Below are 20,081 nucleotides of genomic sequence, written 5' to 3'. Positions count from 1 at the left end.
TGATCGCCATCATGTCCCACAGCAAAACAAAAAACCTATTTCATTAGGTTGCAGATGCAGAGACAACATGCTTTCAGGACTCTGTACTTAACTCTTGTAATGATACCTCAAGACCACACAGCAGGTAAGTTTCAAAATGACAAAGAACAAAGATGTATAGTTTTACAGTATCTCATCCACTATCATATACTCCATCTCAAGAAAACCGTCTAAGGAAAAACTGTACTTTGACGTACTCAGTCTTCACCAGGGAATCAGACATAGCTTTAGTCATGGACAAAAACATCTACAATAACTGTACATCAACTCTGATCACTGATTTTCTACAGTTTTTTATAATGCCAACAGAAAGAACATGCTTCCAACACGAAAGTTAACATTATATCCCCCCAAAACTGTGCAGAGTATTTTTACCTTTTATCATAGAATCAGATACAAATTATTAACAATTCAAGATCTTCTAAAGCTAATTTAACCTTTCTTGTTCTTCAAAAGGAAGGAGACTAATAACCAGCATCATAACTTCATGTTACTGGACAGCTTTATTTCCATTTGTAGTGGAAAGCAGGATATGAGCAGATTTTCAGCACTGAAGCAAATCACTCTCCGAAGAATTCATTGAAAAAAAAAATTTAAACACATCATCAAATTAAGCAGTATTACAACCAACTAAGGTATGTGTAAATTTCCTTGCAAAGTGGTACTTAACTAGAAAAAAAGGACTCGGAAGTACAATTCATAGCATCCTTGGCTTCTTAAGCACACAGCATTAGCTACGTATTCTCGGTCTTTGGAGGAAAGTATCTTTATACTAGTTAAAATTTCAACTTGGGGATCAGGGTAGGCAAAAAAGAGCCTTCCAGAACTGAATTCAAAACATGAACTGAGTTTCATACCATTTTCGTGTTGTCAGTGCTGAAAGAAATTAAGTTTGCAGTAGGTACAGCTTCATTTAGGCACAGATTATATACAAGTGTATCATCCTACATTATTTCTTTAAATGCCTATTAAAGCCTTATGAATAAGACTGAAAGCATAGAAACCAAACCTGAAAAACGGATACTCTCAAATCTGTCCAGTACTTTGACAAATGACGTAGTAGCAATATAACATATTAGGAGCTGATTTAATCATACAAATGGATTGACAATTTCTGGGATAGAAATATTATTGAAAGAAAACAGGGATATCACCTTTACCTACATACAAGGGGCAAAGACATTTTGGGCTGGTTTTTTGGAAACTTCTAGATATTTGGTATCTTTATCATAACAACAATCTATATTAACATTATAAGAGGGAATTCTGGGAAAATTTTCACAGTTTTCAGAGAGATTGGACTGACTTATCCTTTGAACAACAACTGGAGTACATCTGAGCTCATAAAAATTCTGAAAGAAACAGCACATCTTTAAGTATTCAAGGCTGTAAGTATTTGAAATCACAACTTAATTCTGAAATTGCAGGGTAGCGGACATTTCCTGGTCATGTTGAAAGCTCTGAAAGAAAAAAAATTTTACTAAAGAGATTACTGTATTTTAAGTAGCCCTTGATAACCTCTTTCCATAGAACCACCAGATGATGAATGAGATTAACTTGGGGAGGGTTTTTTTGTTTGTTTTTTCTGTTGTAGAACTGTTTGCCTGCAACTGAAAAAGCTGTCTTTGTGGGATATACGTATAATATATTCTGTGTAAGAACTGTCATTATACAGTGTATTTTTTGCCTCTGCTATTTCTTCATGCTGCACATTAGTTAGAAATATGCTATTTACTTACCAATAAATCAAAATATTTAATAAGAACTTGACTTTACTTACACTGAATGTCAAGCATTAATCATGAAGTAGACTATTTAAAGAAGTTATTTTGCTTTTTGTTTGTTTTGTTAGTCTTCCCTAACAGTATCATCTGGGCATCCAGTACATATCATACTATGGGAATTTAGAGCCTTAAAAAACAACCACCCTCCCTGATTTTTGCAAATTTCTTTTTGTTTAAGGAAACATTAATTTGGGGGATTATTTCTTACTGAGCACTGTGCTAGCATATTTAACCCTTAACCCCTGGCATACCATCCAAGAGCTACTGCTGTAAGTTTACTACATTAGCCAAATGTTACTAGTTAGTTATCGCTGTAAGTAACTAAGGTTGGAAACACTGTGGTGCTTATAATGCCAGCTGATGGCTCTCAATACCTCCTTTGCACAATCTGATTTTCAAATGGAGCCCATAATGACAGGACTTCATCTATATTTCTCTAAAGTACAACAAGTTTTCAGTTTGGGAGAGTTTTCAGAATTTTTTTTATACTACTCAGCCATGAAGGGAATTCTCTACATATATAAATGGTGTAATAGCTTTATCTTTTACATCACAGTATTGCAAGATTGGTAACATCCCATCTAGAACAAACAATATATTGATGTCCCACTGCAGAGTTACGGAAAAACATTGACAGAAACCTCTGTTATACTTAACCAAGATATCAGTGAAATGTGACTTTACCAGCAGCATAAGGAATGGAAAAATCTCAGCGGGTTGATTAAAGCTATTTTTGTAACTGTCCTGGTTTTGGCTGGGATAGAGTTAATTTTCTTTCTAGTAGCTGCTATAGTGCTATGTTTTGGGTTCAGTATGAGAATAACATTGATAACACACCAATGTTTTCAGTTGTTGCTAAGTAGCTTTTAGACTAAGTCAAGGGTTTTTTCAGCTTCCCATGCCCAGCCAGCAAGAAGGCTGGAGGGGCACAAAGAGATGGGAGGGGACACAGCCAGGGCAGCTGACCCAAACTGGCCAAAGGGGTATTCCATACCAAGTGATGTCATGCCCAGTATATAAACTGGGGGGAGTTGGCCAAGGGAGATCACTGCTCAGGAACTAACTGAGCATCAGTCAGCAAGTGGTGAGCAATTGCATTGTGCATCACTTGTTTTGTATATTCCAATCTTTTTATTATTATTGTCATTTTGTTATTGTTATTAGTATCATTATTAGTTTTTTTTCCTTTTTGTCCTATTAAACTGTTCTTATTCCAACCCACGAGTTCTACCTTTTTACTTCCAATTCTCTCCCCTATCCCACTGGGCAGGGGGGAAGTGGGCGAGCGGCTGCGTGGTGCTTAGTTGCTGGCTGGCATTAAACCATGACAGTAACAAACATAAAACAGTGTTGCTTTCTTTGAATTTTGGAATGGATGAGAATGATGCCTTAAGGAAAGAACACTTTCTATCAGAAAGTCCCTAAATTATACTTATTCTAGTATTATAGGAGCAGAATGAGCCAAGGAGTCTGCATATCTGCCAGTGAAAACTCCAGTTATTTATAAGGCTTTTTGTGCTTGAAATTTGACTGTAAAATTACTTTAAAAAACAACTCACTCATCTATTAATACTTAAGAACAAATGCAGGGTCTGATGTTTGCTATGTTAAGCAAACAGAAAGGATTTCAAACCTAAACAAACATTCTCAGAAGTTTCTTTTCCACTTATGGCTGAAGCTTGTTAGAGGGAAGAGAAAACACTAAGAAGTAGTGGGGTACTGAGAATGGAAAACTGACATCAAAGTTGTGCAACACCTTGTAACAGTTGATTCTCTTTCCTCACTGCAAAATACAAATTCTTACAACTTCAAGTAAAATACATTTTCTAAATGCTATTTTTATCTCCCAAATATATCTCAAATAACTGCTTTCATACATTTTTTACCTACAGTCTTCAAAAAGACACAGTTCAGAGAACTACAGGATCAAAAAAGTCCCGTTACGTATATAAAAGCTGTAACAGATACAGATCTCTTTCTGTATATGCATCGGTCCTCTTTTTTGTTTTGTTTGCTTGCAGAATTCATTACACACAAGTTTGTGTTATAAGCCCGAATCAGAATCATAGAAAGGAACACTATGAAGCTATTGTTTTTAAAACACATTACCTTTGAACTTACCACAACTGGAAAGACAAGAAAAGTACTAGGATAACTGTAAAAATTCTAAAATACATTTATTTTATTTCCAGAAGCACTGATGACAGACACAGTCTTGTAGATGGAATTATTCACAAAAAATAATTCAGTATAATATTACCTGTGACACTAAGGAAGCCTAACAAGAGTAGTAGGTCTTTTGCCAAGCCACGCCTGTTAAACATGCTTAATGCAGCATTGTTGTGCTTTGCCATCTGTGACTTGGGGATGCAGGAGTTAATATGCAGAAGTTCATTCTGCCATAGTTCTCTGAATATACAAAATATTAGTTATGTTAACCAAGCTGGACAAAACCCACCAAAACTCAGTTAAACTCAGTGAAGTGTCACAAAAACATAATGCCTCAAAATTAACCTGTCGGACCTAAGTCCACATCACACACAAAGTCACACAGGCTTGATTTCATTGCGCATGTATAACTACGGACAATTTTCTAGCTGGTGCTTTGGCATGACAGTAGGTTTAATATTCTGCAAACACATTGTTTCAAAAATGTTGCTTTTCTATGGTATCCAGACAGAAAATAGACTGTACTTGCTCACAGCACAATGAAACTTGAGTGTTACTGCCAGTTTTGACTTTGAAAGCTAGCAACAAAATTTACTCAATTTCTGACACAAATTATGTATAGAAAATGTATTTCTTTCAAACCATTCCTTCCAGTGATTGCTGACATTCCATAAGAAACTTCTCCTTATGATAGTGACAATAACAGAGTAGTCTTCCTTTAAAATTTATATCCATATTGAAAAGAAACTATTCTCTGAAAACAAAACCAACCTTGTCTGAACACAAAATACATCAAAAATAATTATGATAAATGACTTCTTAGACCTCAAAGGAAAACATTCTATTTGCAAATGCAGTACTATCAGGCTTACTTCTAAGCCCTACTTACAACACACCCTGCACTTGGAGCTCTAATATTGTAATTAGAGATGCAATAAGCTTCCTTTTCTCATTAAAAAAACACAACAATTTTCATTAGAAAAGTGAACTAATAACTAGACTCGCTCCTGATTTTGTCAGTCAAATAATAGCAACAACAGTTTCATCCAGGGAGAGTACTTCAAGAAAAGCCTTTCCTCAAAAGGTACATAAAAGTCTGTGAAATAAACTTGTTCAAGAGAAAAATCCTAGTTTTCTATGCCATGCTAGGTACGTATACATCTATCTTTTTTTCTTTAGAATACGACTGTTCTGATAATAAAGCTCTCATTCAAGTAAAATTTGGTGTTAACTAACATTTTAGGTCTGTTAAGTAACAAAACCTGGAAATATGATCACCCAGTAGGAATTTTTTTAAAGACAGGCTAAAAAATCAACCTCTTAATTAACCTGAGTAAAATTACACCTCCTAGATACTCACCCATTCTTGATTTTAAGATTGCTGTTAATGGAGAGTTCCTCACAACCTTGAATAAGCCAGCAGTTAAGTGACCTTTACTGCTAGAAGCATGTTCCTCTGTATCTCACAATCTGTCTAGCTTCAGCTTCGATGAAAAAACATTCTTTCTTCATTGAAGCAGAGAGGACTCGATGTGTATTTGAAGAGCATGGACACACCATAGCTCTTACCTCAGCATTCCAAACCTGCTCCTTTTGTTTCCCATATGTAAGCCACAGCATCACTACAATAAAGAACAGTATGAATACATTGCTTTTGCCTGTTCTTTGCATCCTACCAGAAATTTACTACAAAACAAACCAAAACACCCCCACACCACCACCAGCCACAAATATACACTTTGGGGAAAGACAGGGCAGGAGTCTGATTAGAGCTGCCTTAAACAGTTTTGGGGTTAGAGGTCAATTACATTAATGTTTCTGGCATTTCAATATAACAGACTTTTCCAACAGAATGAACAAAATAAAACCTTTCAGCATTACTGCCTTTCTTATCAACTCACGGACATCCTTCTGCTAGCACCAAGACTTCAAGAAAAGCACCTATTTAGAAGCTCCTTTACTCCAAAGCTTTAATAATCACGATGATTTAGCTAGCAAGTTTCAGAAACAGTTAATCGCAGTATATTTTTCCACATCCTTCACAACTGTCTAACAAAGATAGCTCCGTGTATGGCTGCACCACAGCTTGAGGTAGTCATTATCAGTTTACTCCTTCTTGAATTGGAACACAGCCAATCCTGCCATGAGTTCCTCAAAATCTAGTCTTCTTTGCAAGTGTCACAATTAAGGCAGATTCAGTTTTTGCACAGCAAAACCAGAAACTCCAGAGCAAAGCATGGAAGGATAAAATTATTTTGGTTTAGAGAAACTAGTAAGAAGTGAGCAGAGGAATACAGTTTTAAATTTTACTGACAGTCCAAAAGCATTCTCTAAAAGCAACTTCTATGGTATTTCAAGTACTCAAAAAAAATGAAAGTATCTTTTCTTTTTTGGAAAAGCTATCTACTTTCTCTCTCTCATGAATCAGAAACTCAAATAGACACAACTGTTTCTCAGCAATAGTAAATGTATGACTTTCATTTGTAACATCAGTGCTTTCAACAATTTCAAAAGTTCATAAATTCGAAGCAATAACAACTAGTGGGTTTAACTGCAAGTATAGTCATTCCTACTGGCAAATAGCAGTCCGTTCAACTAGACCAAAGCACCACCTCACAGGATTATACACACATGCACAAATGAAGGAAAAAGGGTAATGATTTTTGAAACTATATAGGTATTCATTAACTACCAGGTGAACGGTCTCATTTTCTACTAGCTCAGAGGTAAAATTAAAGTTAACTATACCCTAAATAATTGAAATACATTACCACTGACATCACAGTATACAAAATCCTCATTAAATGTATAATAAAAAAGTAATTAAAGATGTCCATGTCCAATTTATGTCTCCCATTAAAAGAAAACAAAAAGTGCCATTACTAAAACAGCTTTTTCACCACATGGTGAAACCAGAATATCCAAATAACTTAAAAAAATAAGTCAATTTCACTCTTAGAATTAATTTCAATATACAGCTCATCTACACTGAGTCCCAAGCATCAGTTAATACACTATTTGCACCCTCACGAAACACGAATACTTATTTTCAAGAGTCACGTCTGTTTCTTTAAGGTGCCAAAGAACTTAATTGACTGTGTGCAGATATCCAGTTACAGTCACCACTCAGATTACTCAAAAAACCAATACTCTGGCTCCAAACTTTCCTTCTTCCTAAAACAGACACAGAAAAGACTCTCAATGGATATAAGAAAAAAAGTTCCTCAGTTCACTTTGGATAGGTAAGCATTGGAACAGGTTGCCCAGAGAGGTTGGTGGGATCTCCACCCTTGGAGTTTTTCAAGACCCAACTGGACTAAGCCCAAAGCCACCACCCAGTTTGAATTTGGCACTGACACTGCATTGAAATGTGGATTAGACTAGACACCAAGGCTCCTTCCAATCTGAAGAGTCTGTGGCCCTATGAAATACTACGCTTTTCATTCATCTTTTTGCAGAGGTAGCATAAAATAATCCAAGAACATGGAAACTTCTGTTTCAGCATCTGATGGTTGTTATGTGATATAATAGGTCTCTCACACACACACACACACACACACTTATTCATTCCTTGGTGTTCCTCTTGATTTTATGTAACTACCTAGGGAAAACAACACATCAGGAAATAATACAGGAGCATCAATTCCAAGAAGTCTACATCATCTTTCTCAATGTGTACTTGTGAAAGGAAGTTAAATGATATTTTGCCACTTACAAGTAAAAACCATCAGTCATGTTTTCCTGGAACATGACATGCAACGATTAAGTTAAACTTTCTCTGTAAACTACACCTTTACAAAATCAGGAGAACAATGTATCAGGATTAGCAATTTATGAAGGGGAGGAAAAAAAAAAAAGAAAAAAATATTATGAGGTAGAAGGTCCCCTACCCCCATACACTAATTTATCAGTGGAGTAACAGAAAGAAAAGACACGTTGACACAAAAAAGGTCATTTGTTCCTATGATACCCCCCACCCCCACCCCAGTGGTAAGACCATGACACTGGAGATGATTTGCCATAATACTTTTCAGCCTAGCTTTCACAGAAGGCCATACAGAAGCTGTTCTGAAAACCTGCTGCTTCCACTGCATGTGGAAGAAGTCATTTAAAGATATGCTGCTAGATATACCTCAAACTCGCCTTAATAGAAAGTTATGTTGGGATTTAATTACCTTTATTTCAAGACACATTTTCCTAAAATTTTGGCTGAATTTTATATTATTAGGGAAAATAACAACAGGGAAAAGTGCAACACAAGATTAATTCTGCTGTAGTTTATGACTAAATATAAAACCACTCTAAGGTACAGTTAAATTTTACCCTAGGGAGAAAAAGTCATGTATTTAAATGGGTCTAGAGGTCACACGTTCATTAACTTATGTCCTGATGGTAGCATTTATATTCTTTCTATAGTTAAACTGTATTGGAGAGACAGTCTACATACGCACTGTGAAACACCCCTCTGTAAAAGTCACTTACAATTTTAATAACGGGATATTAAAGAAGAAATCCAGTACTGGATGCCGTCAGATTTCCCGGCGCTGGGCTCTGCTCAGCAGATGGCACTGCAGCTCCAGCGCTCCCGGCCCCTCTGCCGCCGCCCGAGCCGGGGAGGAACCGTACAGCTACTTCATCATACAGTAGTTATTAGGTTGATCGCATAATAATGCCTCCTGAAAGACTCATAGAATAGTTGAGGAAAAAAAGATTCCCTCAGAGAAGGCTTTTCTTAATATCTTTTCTAATTAGGCCTGCTTCATCTGAAGTACAGCAAGAGCTACCAGCAGTAATAAAAAAAATCCAGAGGGTTCTTACACATATCAGATGAAAACATGCTGTGTTGCAAGTAATATTCGTTCAAAGTTACTTCCTTTTCTACGTGCCTACATTCATTCACATCCATAAACCTAATCGCATGCATATATTCCTGTAACAGCCTGAAGATAAGGCAATCTTTTTAAATCCTTTTTTTTTGAAGAAGAAATTAAGCTCTCCCCCCCCTCCCCCAAATCAGGAGAACTAATATGAACACTCAAAAATATGTAATATTTCTAAGTAATACCGCCACGGTATCACTACTTTGGAAAGCACTGCCAAGTGACACTTGCCCTTCCCTTTTATCCTCAGCTACCAAAAAATGTGAAGACAAGGGAACAGTTTCTTACAGAGTTCCCAGTATTGTCTTATATTAATTCTCTGAAAACAAAACCCAAAACAGTAGTCCATTATTTGAAGTCAGTGTTGTATCTGGTATTCCACATAAAGGAAACTCAGCAACAGCAGCAGCCTAATCGGTTCCTACTGCAGTCAAATCTAATGTTTTAAAGGTGGCTGGAAACAGTCAGGGAGCCTACAGAAGCTGTATTCTTATTAAACCTGCTGATAAAGATGGGAAAGCAGGAAAGAGCCCAGCAAAAACTAAACCAGCAAAACAATACAGATTCTCTCATCCAAATCCCAAACATTTGCTTATTTTCTCTGTTTACCTTTCCTCTCCCACAAAAAAAACCCCAAACAACCTGTTAAGAGATACCACCTTCTCCCTCCACATCTTACCCCTCTTCTATCCTCAGACCATCACTACTCCTAGACAGTCGCAGTGACAACACTACTGTAACAACACTTGCACGTTCTAGCAACTCAGTTTAGCCAGCCACATAATCATCAAACAAGAAAGAGTCTAGCTACGCTATTCTACTGTAAACATTTAAAAGGATAGCATTGCAGAAGTTTTTAAAAATGCTTTGCAGGTTTAAAACAGACCCCCATCCTTACACGTAAGTAAGATTCCAATTAAAGGCACTGACACATCAACCTGTCAACTACTGTATTTTTTTCCATCTTTCTTTTCAACAGGATAATTTACAGGTGGAATGTCAAGCTTAACCATGAGTTTCCTCCTTCCAAACTGAATCTTCAGCTGGTACTAGACTTTGCCCACCACTACCAACTCCATTTTAAAATAGCTCACTCAATTAACTACACCTTCCCAGAACATTTACCAGATATAAATATCAAGCAGTCTTTATGCAAATCTACTGCGTACAGACATTTTCCTACCTCTCAGGTAAACACACACTTTTTTGCTGTACCAAGATGAAGTCTTTTTTACCAACCTAGCTTCATTTTAGTATCAGCCTGCAGAAATGTTACGTTTTGTACAGTTTATTGAGAAATTAACTTAGTGCTAGTTTTGCAGTAATTGCAAAAATCACTGTAGTAGCAGATACATTATATATGCAACTAAAAAAAAAAGATTTTAAGTGATAATTTTCAACTGGGTAATTTTAAGCTAGTTTGTCTCATCTCAAAAACAAAGTGACATGTTTCTACAGCCAAATCTTAATTATTGTATTTTGCAGACCTGTTGATAAAGCCTGCAGGAATTCTAATTAGCTGTGCTTCTGCATTACAGCTTCTGCTGTATATTCCACTGTTCTCAGCACGTGCTCTTCTCTGGCAGCTTGCTCAATCAAGGATGAATACAACCACTGGAATCTTGGCTTCGATCCAAGTTACAAAACCTGTAAAACTTATTTATTGTTTTAATCGTCTATTTATTCATCCTCTCTAATTTTCTATCTCCAGCTTCCTATATTCAGAGAGCAAAAGAAAATCTTAGTTCCTTAAAAATCAGAAAACTGCTCTTTTGTAAATGTGATTTTAAATAATAAAAAATAGTAAAAATTAATAATAGTAATAAAGTGACAGAAATAAAGTAACAATAAAATAAGAAGAAATAAAAAGCAAAAGGCATTTAAAATAATGGTTTTAGATGTTCAGACTTAACACGAATAGGGAGAATTCTGATGAGATGTTAAAGCATTACTTTCACCTGCTTTTTGCAATGAATTATCTTCCAAGGAAAGAGGTTTTATTATACTGAAATTTGTATTTTTAATATCTTTATTTTTATACTAAAGAAGTACTCAATAGTTTAAGTTTGCTGGATGTCATGCATGAAATGAACTTTCTTACTGGTTTTGTGATCTTCTGCAGTAAGAGTTAGTGATGGATGCTGGTTATGCAGAGTCAAAAATTCAACACTCCTATTTAATTCTCCTTCCCCCATTTGCTTCCAGAATCTAAATAATTCACTTCCACAATGTTCTCAGTGCAAAGACAAGATACTAACTATTTATTTAAGCAGTAGTAGCCATTAAAAAAAAAAAAATCACAATGGAAGAATGGAACTGAGGTAATAAAAAACACTTATCAGGGACTTATGCTTTTTAACTTGCTAAATAGGAGCTAACAGTATTATTACTTTCAACTAAAATGTACTTTGACACTGGTTTTGAAAGCAAATTTAAGTGTATAAGGTTGTATTCATAATAAGTTTAAAATAAATATTAGCTTTTGGATATGGAAAACAGTTCTCAACACAGCATTGACCAGAATAATCCTGTACATCAGTGGGTCATATTCCCAAGCAGGTATGTTGCAGTACACTGAATAAAGGAAATACATGGAAGCTAAAGATTTCAAGTTGAACGCAAACATTGCTCTACTGCTATTCAGTGCCTTACCATGGCCCAGACCATAACTACGGATTACAGCATACCATATAAACTGGAAAAGGCTTAGAGGTTACAGAATCACCAGATGACAAATCCTTGCCAAGTTTAAATCTCCTGAGCTCAGCAGACCTAATGTGCTATCAATGTTATTACTGTTAAATGAACTCTTATGAAGCCTTGTAAGTCTTGTTTTCATGGAGATGAAAACATATGATCTAAATCACTGTACTTAGAGGATGGGATTAACAGGATAATCTTTCCAACTCATGGTAACAGAACAGCACACCAGAAAACCAGCCAGAAGTCTTCCTACTTAGCTAACAGTTTTAAGCTTATAGCACCAAAAGAATCCTAAAAGACATAAAAGATAAACCAGGTTAAGGTTGTCAATAGGTTCTTCTGGTGATTTAGGTTTTTTGGGGGGGTAGGGAGAGGGTGTTTATGTTTGGTTGGGGTTTTTTTGAAAGTAGAGTTTCATCTGTAACACCACTCCCTGAGATATTCCACTAAAAAAAACAAAATGTAAAGACTTTACCTGTTAATCAGGAATTAATATAACAGAATTCTTCATCCAGACCTGGTTGTGTTTCTGCTTGTTTTTTAGCTACTTTTTGTTTTTCAAAAAGAGAAATAGGAGTGAAAATAAAAGATACTTCAACAAAAGTAGGATTTCGAAATCTTCCTTCAATATACAGCAGCAGTTGAAACTGTGATCAAAGATCTCCAAATAACAGTTGTACAAAGCCTGACACAATTCCTGTTGAAGCTACATGGATTTATGCTTCACCCTAGACAGCATATATACCCGTAACTTACCCCTAAGAAAACTCTGGATATCCAAAACATGGGTGTCTTGGAATTTCTGAAGTAAACTGACCAGAATGTTGGAGGACAAAGAAGTACATTCACAAGACACAATATGTATTCTTTAACACTGAACATGACTAAACCCATATAATACAGACTCATGTTCCAAGCATTTCATCACACAACTATGCATAACAGAAGTACTTTAGAGGCAGATGACTGATCTTCTGATCGTATTTTGCCTTGGAATTAGGCCCTTCACTCTCCAGACATGCCCTAATGTAACAGTAATTTACTTAGCAAAGCTTTCAAGAGCCTAATGATTTAACCGACTGGAAACACACCAAGCTGACAAAAACCCAGCAACTCATTTTGAGAAACTCGCTGAGTTTTTGAGATATTTGCACTATGCACTCACAATTTAAGGTATCTCTAACTACTGTGATATAGGCTGAGATCTATCCTACTCTATCCTGTATCAGCTGCTGGGCTTTAAAGTCTCATATTTTCCGTAACACTAGAGGAAGAAAAGCCATTAAAGGCAGGTAATGTGAATAGGGGAATCATGTTAGGCAAGGAGCTGAAAGACTCTGTATCAAGCAAAATACTGTTTAACCTTACAGCTTACCTTAGAATCACAACCTTTACAGAGATGCTGAGTACATCACTTGCTGTCACAAGGAACAACAGCATGACTACTCCAAATTATTAATATGGTCAAATTCCTAATTACCAAAAAGCATTAGAAAAATTACAGCCTTCAAGAACATAAAAAGTGGCTTTCCACAAAACGCAGAAAAAAATGTCACTCTACTAAATTGTTCATCTCTCCTGCTATGCTACTTGTACACATAGTAGCAATGATTTATAGTCCAGCTGTGTGACAGACAACTATGTCTTTATGTAAACTCCCTAGGATACCTTTTTCATAAAAGTGAAGAGTGATTTAGCTGCATGAGTTCCATTAACATTAATGGGTGTCACACGGCTAAATCCCCATGCCCCACTCCAAAATTTTATATCTCTGTTTGTGTAATTAGAAATAATTTTCTCTGAACTGACTTCCTTTCTAAGTGATCATGTGAAGAGACAGCAGAAAAACATTGCAGTGCCAATCCACCGTGACATCAGTGACACAGCTCTTACAGAACACCCAAGAATTAATTTCCCATGATTCTAACCATTTCTATCATACTTTCATAAGTTCTTAGTTTTTTCTCCAAGATATTTTGATTGCTGAAAATAGATTTCATGTTCCTTTTCTTTCACAAAAGGTACAAAATAAAAATTATCTTCAGCTTTCCTCTCTTAACAATTGAGTCACAGAAACCAGGTATTTAAGTCGTGCTTCTATTTCTTTGGGTCTCCTACATCACTTCGCCCATCCTATTCAATGAGCAAACAGCCCGTAAGCACACCCCTTTCTGATGCTTACGTAATTGGTTGTTTTAATCTTTCAGAGCAACTGCTGCTGCAGCCAGCTTTCTGCACCAGGCCAGAAAATTTATTCCACGTCCGCTTCTCTGAGGCACGTTCAACAATTCAGTTCCCCACTACTTCTACCATGACACACAACCTAATGAAATAATTATCTTGGGCATACATACACTCACATGTGCGTGTAAAATGGAGAATGACAAAAAATTATGACTTACCCACATAGAGAAAGTCTGTATAGGCCAAAAACCACCTTTTCAGAGAAGACTCAAAAAACCTGCCAGAAAGAGATGGAGGACTTGGGCTATGCGAGTTATCTGCACGCTCTCTGGAGAAGCAACTGTCTCCAGACAAAGGAGCATCAGTACTGGTTAGGGGACTTACTCAGAGCTTTTGCAGTTAGACATGGAGAAAAGAGTAAGTGTAAATAATGAGTTGGAAGGACAAGGCAAAAATTAAATGATCTCAGGGCGGGGGGGTGGGGTGGTGGTGATTATGAGTGCCTTTTGATAAGTGTCATGTCCCACGTGACCCCCCACATGATTTGAGCCATTGTAATCATGGTTTCAATAAAGGAGAGATTGAGCAAAAAGACAGTTAAGGCAAAAGGTAAACACCACAAGCAGAATAAAAATGAAATAGGGAAAATGCATACGTTAACAGACACATAGAAAAAAAAATGCAACAAACGGGTAAAGCAACAGCAGCATGATGAAAAAAACATTTTAAAATGTCCGAAATGCTTGTTTAGGGAAAATACTCACTGAAAGTTAGGACTTTAGGCTCACTCTACCTATTTATAAAAAGTGTGTAATATATGCTTCACCTGCTGTTGTGAGCTGTAACTAACTGATAAAAGTTTTGTATTAACTGCAGATTGAACTGGAAACTTCAAATGGAAGGTTGTCTTAACTGTTCAAGTGTCTCTTAAAAGCTTGCACATAACTAGAAACTTTGCCCCACTTTTGATGATGGCAGTATTGCATGCCAATACTATCCACTACTGTAAGAGGCCAATTGTTTGGTTCATGCACTCAGGCCTATTGTAATCAAGAGCCATTTCCATCCAATAACTGCTTCTTCATGCATACAAATTGAGCCATTTATTTCAGTTAGCATCTTTATGAACATGAAGCAAAATCCCACATTACTCTGATTGTTGCCATTTTCATGTGCAAGCTGAACGGCAGTTACCTATACATTTTTTTTGTCGTCTTTTGGTAATAGCTCATCTTAGTGCTACATTTTGAACAAAAAAAAATCTCGATCTCTCTAGTTTCTTCTCTCAACATTTATTTCTAAAGTGCGTTCCAATTTTGACAATATTTTGAATGGGTGTGCAAAATAGCAAGCTATTAACACTTTTTTTAGTGACACTAGATTCCTAGTGCCCCTTGTAAGGCTGCTGCTTTCTTTTAAAAAGCCACATTAATGAAACCACAGCCTCCCATGTGAGTTCCCTGAGCAATTACATACATGAAGTTTTAAATAGCTTTATTTAGCTTTTCCTGAAGTTAAATTCCTGAAGTTATGACCAGTATTATGCAAATATACTCTAGAAACACTTCAAGGCCAGAATTCTGTGCCTGTGCAACATAACAACAGCCAGTACAAAAGATTCCCACCACATTTATAAACTCAAAGTCGCTATACTTCGACAATGAGACACAGTTTTAATGGACAGAGTTAGTTCTAAAGATACACAGACTAAAAAAACCTATCAACTTAACAGCTTACTAAAAATGTTTTACCATTATAAGCCACAGCTGTGACATTACTCTGTGCTAAAAAACTCAGTCTGGTAAGCATCTCTGAAAAAAGCTAAGTAAAAGTGTAAACAAATTTATGCCCCAGCCATGACTAAAGCATCTGCAAAAATACTTGATTGCTCAGAACACTACGCTACTCAGATTTCCTTTTTTGTTTTGGTTTTTATTCTTTAGCAGTTATCTATGTTTTTTTTCTTTTTAAAAAATGCTATACCAATGGCTGAGAGAACATCAGTTTGTTCAGTCAAAACCCACCTACTGTGCATGGTGAGTATTCTTCCATTAAGCAGATACATGCCTTACATTAAACACAAACACAATGCCACTGCTTACTGAATGGCTGAAACCTGACATTCATGGTTACTTACACTGCAGCTCAGAAGAACAGCAGCATTATACTGTATTGGTAAAATGCAGAAACATGTTATCCATCTTGCTACCTGTTGATATTTGATGACTACACCATAAATGACCAAAATGGCAATGCAATGAAGTTTTAATTAAAAACGAAGGCATGTAGATACAAGTAACTAATCCTCAAGAAACCCTCCAACATGAATTCGAGAAGATCCCCTATATAACTTTTTTCCAGGTAAATCAAGAAGAGAATAATTAATGTTCTGCCACTATAAAAATAATCAGCTCAATTTAAACAGGTACAGTAAGATTCACAAATCATATTTAAGACATAATGAAAAGGTGAAAAAATACAGGAAAGGTTCAGAAACAAAAAGAAAAAAAGCAGGAGGAGACTTCAGATGTGCTGACAGTGACTCATCTACTCTGGGCACACAAGTTCAACAGAATAGAATAATTCAGATGGAAGGGACCTACAATGATCATCTAGTCCAACTGCCTGACCACTTCAGGGCTGACCTGTTCAGAACAATATTCATACTACTATTACTAACAGGAGAAGGAAAGGACAGACTACAAAGATAATATTTACACCCAGGCAGATATTTATCAATAAACTTGTCAATTGAGAAATAATTATCTATAGAAAGAACTGGTTATTAACAACATCCATGAAAAACAGCTGAAGTCGACTGCCTCATCTCACTTTTCCTGAAACATTTTTGCCCAGTGAAGCCATACAGAAGTAACAGATAAACTTAACAGAGGTTAAATTTGATTCATCCCATATGCAGCATGACTGAAGGAGACACACCAAGGTTTAATTATCATGTTGGTGCCTACTAGACTGTCAGCATTTTCATTTCCACAAGAATGGAAGTATAGATACTTTCCTTAAGGCTACTTTTATTTAATAGACAGAAAAAACTCAAACACTATCCAAGACACAAAATTAATTGCCTGTGAAAACAACATTACATCCACAATAATGCATCATCTTTTTAGGTATTGGTGCTTTTATTTGTGAATGGATCTTGGATTTCCTTTTCCTCCTTAGTTTAGTACATCTTTATTTCCAGTTTTTATCCTTCCTTGCAGCCTTCCCCTCCTTTCCCTGTCAGCTTCCATTGTTTTTATTGTTAAATTGACCTTATTCCCAAAACCGTTCATCCTCTTCTCTTGTAATTTTGTATTCCTAAATACATATTATTGCTTCAGACTTTTTTTTTTAATCCTTTGCAGTTTTTACCTTTCCTATATTTAATCCCTTTTATCTCTGTATCTGTCAATCTTTCAAAGATCTGCACTAGAGGTAGGCTTCTCTTATATCTTTATCCTTCAGGTTTCTCAGGAATTCATTACGTAGGAAACTTGCAAATAGACAAGTTTTACTGCTCTCTAAACAGTATCATTATATTCTCACTCAAAATTATCTTTATTAAAATTGCCTGAGAAGGTCATAATTCTAGATGAACAAGTCATTAGTTTGCATTTGTAGAGAGTTTAGCCCTGGCTGATAGTAAAATAAAACTAGCTAGAAACAGACATATAGTAAGCTTTGTATCCAGGACTACTAATATACCTAATTCCCAAACGTCAAAACTTTCATCACCCTCCATCCTTAGCAGGAATGCCAATTGTGACAGATTTCATTACGTTTATTTGTAAACTGTGCAAAATCATGGAGATATTTTCAGTAGATGTTCAATGAGCATATTTTTCTTGCTGATTAGGGGAAAAAAAAAGGTTGAAGCTAGATTTACTGATGAAAGTCTACACAAATCATGGATTACATATACACTAGCTCGCTCACATAGTTTGCATCTTCACATCACACAATAGTACCTTTTGGGAAACCAATACATAAACATGTTAGTTCAAAGCAAGTTCATGCAAGTAGTTGTGAGTATGTTGTAAAGTTAACCATCTGAGAACAGTCATCAAGCTCAAACAAGACCACTCAAGCATGGCACTGCTCATTTACAGCTAGATTCCTATGAAGTAAGAGTTCAGTTCTATAATGAGAGAGGACTCATAGTAGTGTTTACAATCAGGGTCAACCCACACCTCAAACTGAGTTTCAAAACTCGTGCTAACTTTAATAGCTTCAGGATTTACTTGTGGATGTCAAATTCTGTGAAAATAGCTCTTGCAACGTAAAAGAAAATTTTTCTTATTAAAGTTGTCCCTTACCATATTTGTGTCCTGGAGTTGCACAGTGAATTAGTTTCTACAACTCTGCATCACCAGCTGTAAGAATATTACCTGCATTATCATACTCTCCATTCATCAGGGTTAAATAACTTGTCTTTGACAAACAAGGAAAATAGGACTCATTTTTCATTACCATTAGGTGAAATATGAGCAAATAGACTGTCTAAGCAGGTAAATCTCATGATTGCTTCTCAACACTGTTTGCAGTGAGGTTAAAAAATACTCCAAGTTTGGCACTGCAGAAGTAGAGGGAATGTGCCAATCTTAAGGAAATCTACTGTGCACTGCTGCTGCCTGTAAAACTCAGCAGTAGTTTGTTCTAAATCTGTTGCTTCAAGATGATGTGGTATGATTATAACAGGAAAATGTCTCAAGATTGCATATCGCATACTGCCCCTCTAGTGGTAGTAATATCTCTTGTTATTCTCTGTAGACTTACAATTTGATGCCTCCCTTAAAACAGATGATTTAAACAAACAAACAAAAAAGTAGTGATTCTACCTGCAAGCAGGTTTTACCATTATATATTACACATTTGATTGTTGTAATTAAGCACTTTACCTTTTTCCCCAACATCTTCTGTCTCACCCCCCCACACCAGCACCACCCACTTCAGTAAGTTTCTCACTACTGAACTCCACTGGGAATAAGAAGAAACCTTGCTTTTTTTTAAAGTTGCCATTACCTTATTTGCTAGATATTAAATCAAACTTTAATGCAGTGTATGAAACTCTCTCCTTGATTTTACTTGAGTATGACTAGAATCTAAGGTTTACATGATATGAGTTGATTCAGTAATGCCAATATTTTAAATAAGCATGAAGCTGATAGAAAATTTCAGGGTGACAATCCAAACAACAGTTGTAGGACAACGACAGTGCAATACCTCTGCCTTCTTCCAGTGTACCTGAATCCTGAAAGCAAACTAAAGGCGTCAGTTCCCTATTCTATTCCACTCTGCAAAGTTAATTGCATGATTTCTCTGCTGAGACTTCAAATTCTGGAAAGGTTTCTAACATTCAAAATTTAAGATACTCATCTCAAAACTCTTGCATTCTGTTTCTGCCCTCTTTTCCCACAGCTGCTGATGCACTCCCCAGTAGTCTCTGACCTACTAGCATACAGACTATTCTTGCACTACGGATTAAGGTGGGGATCCATCCCTCCCCGAACTTACCAACACTCAGTAAAATCCTTCCAAGTCTTACTTCCCTCATGCTAGGTGATGCACATGCTAGCACCACGCCTGGCAGCACGACACACCAACAGCACTTGCGCAGCAGACCACAGCGGGGACTTCCCTGGGTATCCCCAAGCTCACTTAGACAGGCATGGGGCCGCAACCAAGAAGCTGGCACACTAGTCCTATTCATACTGGAAGCAAAGCCCCGAGGGGCAAGCCTGAAGAGGTGGTGGTGGGAATAAAGATGTCCATCAAACCAAGCAAGCTTCTAGGAAAAAGGGGTAACAGTAGCAGAAAACAGTATGGGAACCATTATGACTTTAACTAGGCATGCTACTGAAACATATTTTAATACCAGTAATACAATTCTGTTGTAGCCTGACACAGCAGCAACAGAAAATCTTTGCTTTTGCTGTAACACTATGGAATGATGGACAAAGTTTATTTAGATACGGTTATATAATGTAGGTGTTGACGAACTCAACTGTAGCAATAGCTGGCATAGCCTGGGGGGACAACTATTCTCAGATCAAGATTTTTCATAACAGTCTCCTGAGTGCTCTATTTTTCAAAGAAGAAAAGGTACATTTCCTCAGAAAATTTCATGACCGGTATCATCAACTATATTAGCCTAGATAAAGGCAGAAAAAAATCACAACATTTAGACATGAAAATATGCAGAAACAGAGTATTTCAGGAAAATAAACTAATCGAACTGATGTGCTATTCCATTTGAATGAGAACTCTTCCTTCCAGTCATAATTCGGGTGATTGCTGTATATATGTCTGTGTCATAGTA

The sequence above is a fragment of the Buteo buteo genome, chromosome 22 (genome assembly GCF_964188355.1).
Source record: "Buteo buteo chromosome 22, bButBut1.hap1.1, whole genome shotgun sequence".
Lineage (NCBI taxonomy): Eukaryota > Metazoa > Chordata > Aves > Accipitriformes > Accipitridae > Buteo > Buteo buteo.
Note: the sequence above shows the minus strand (reverse complement) of the source record.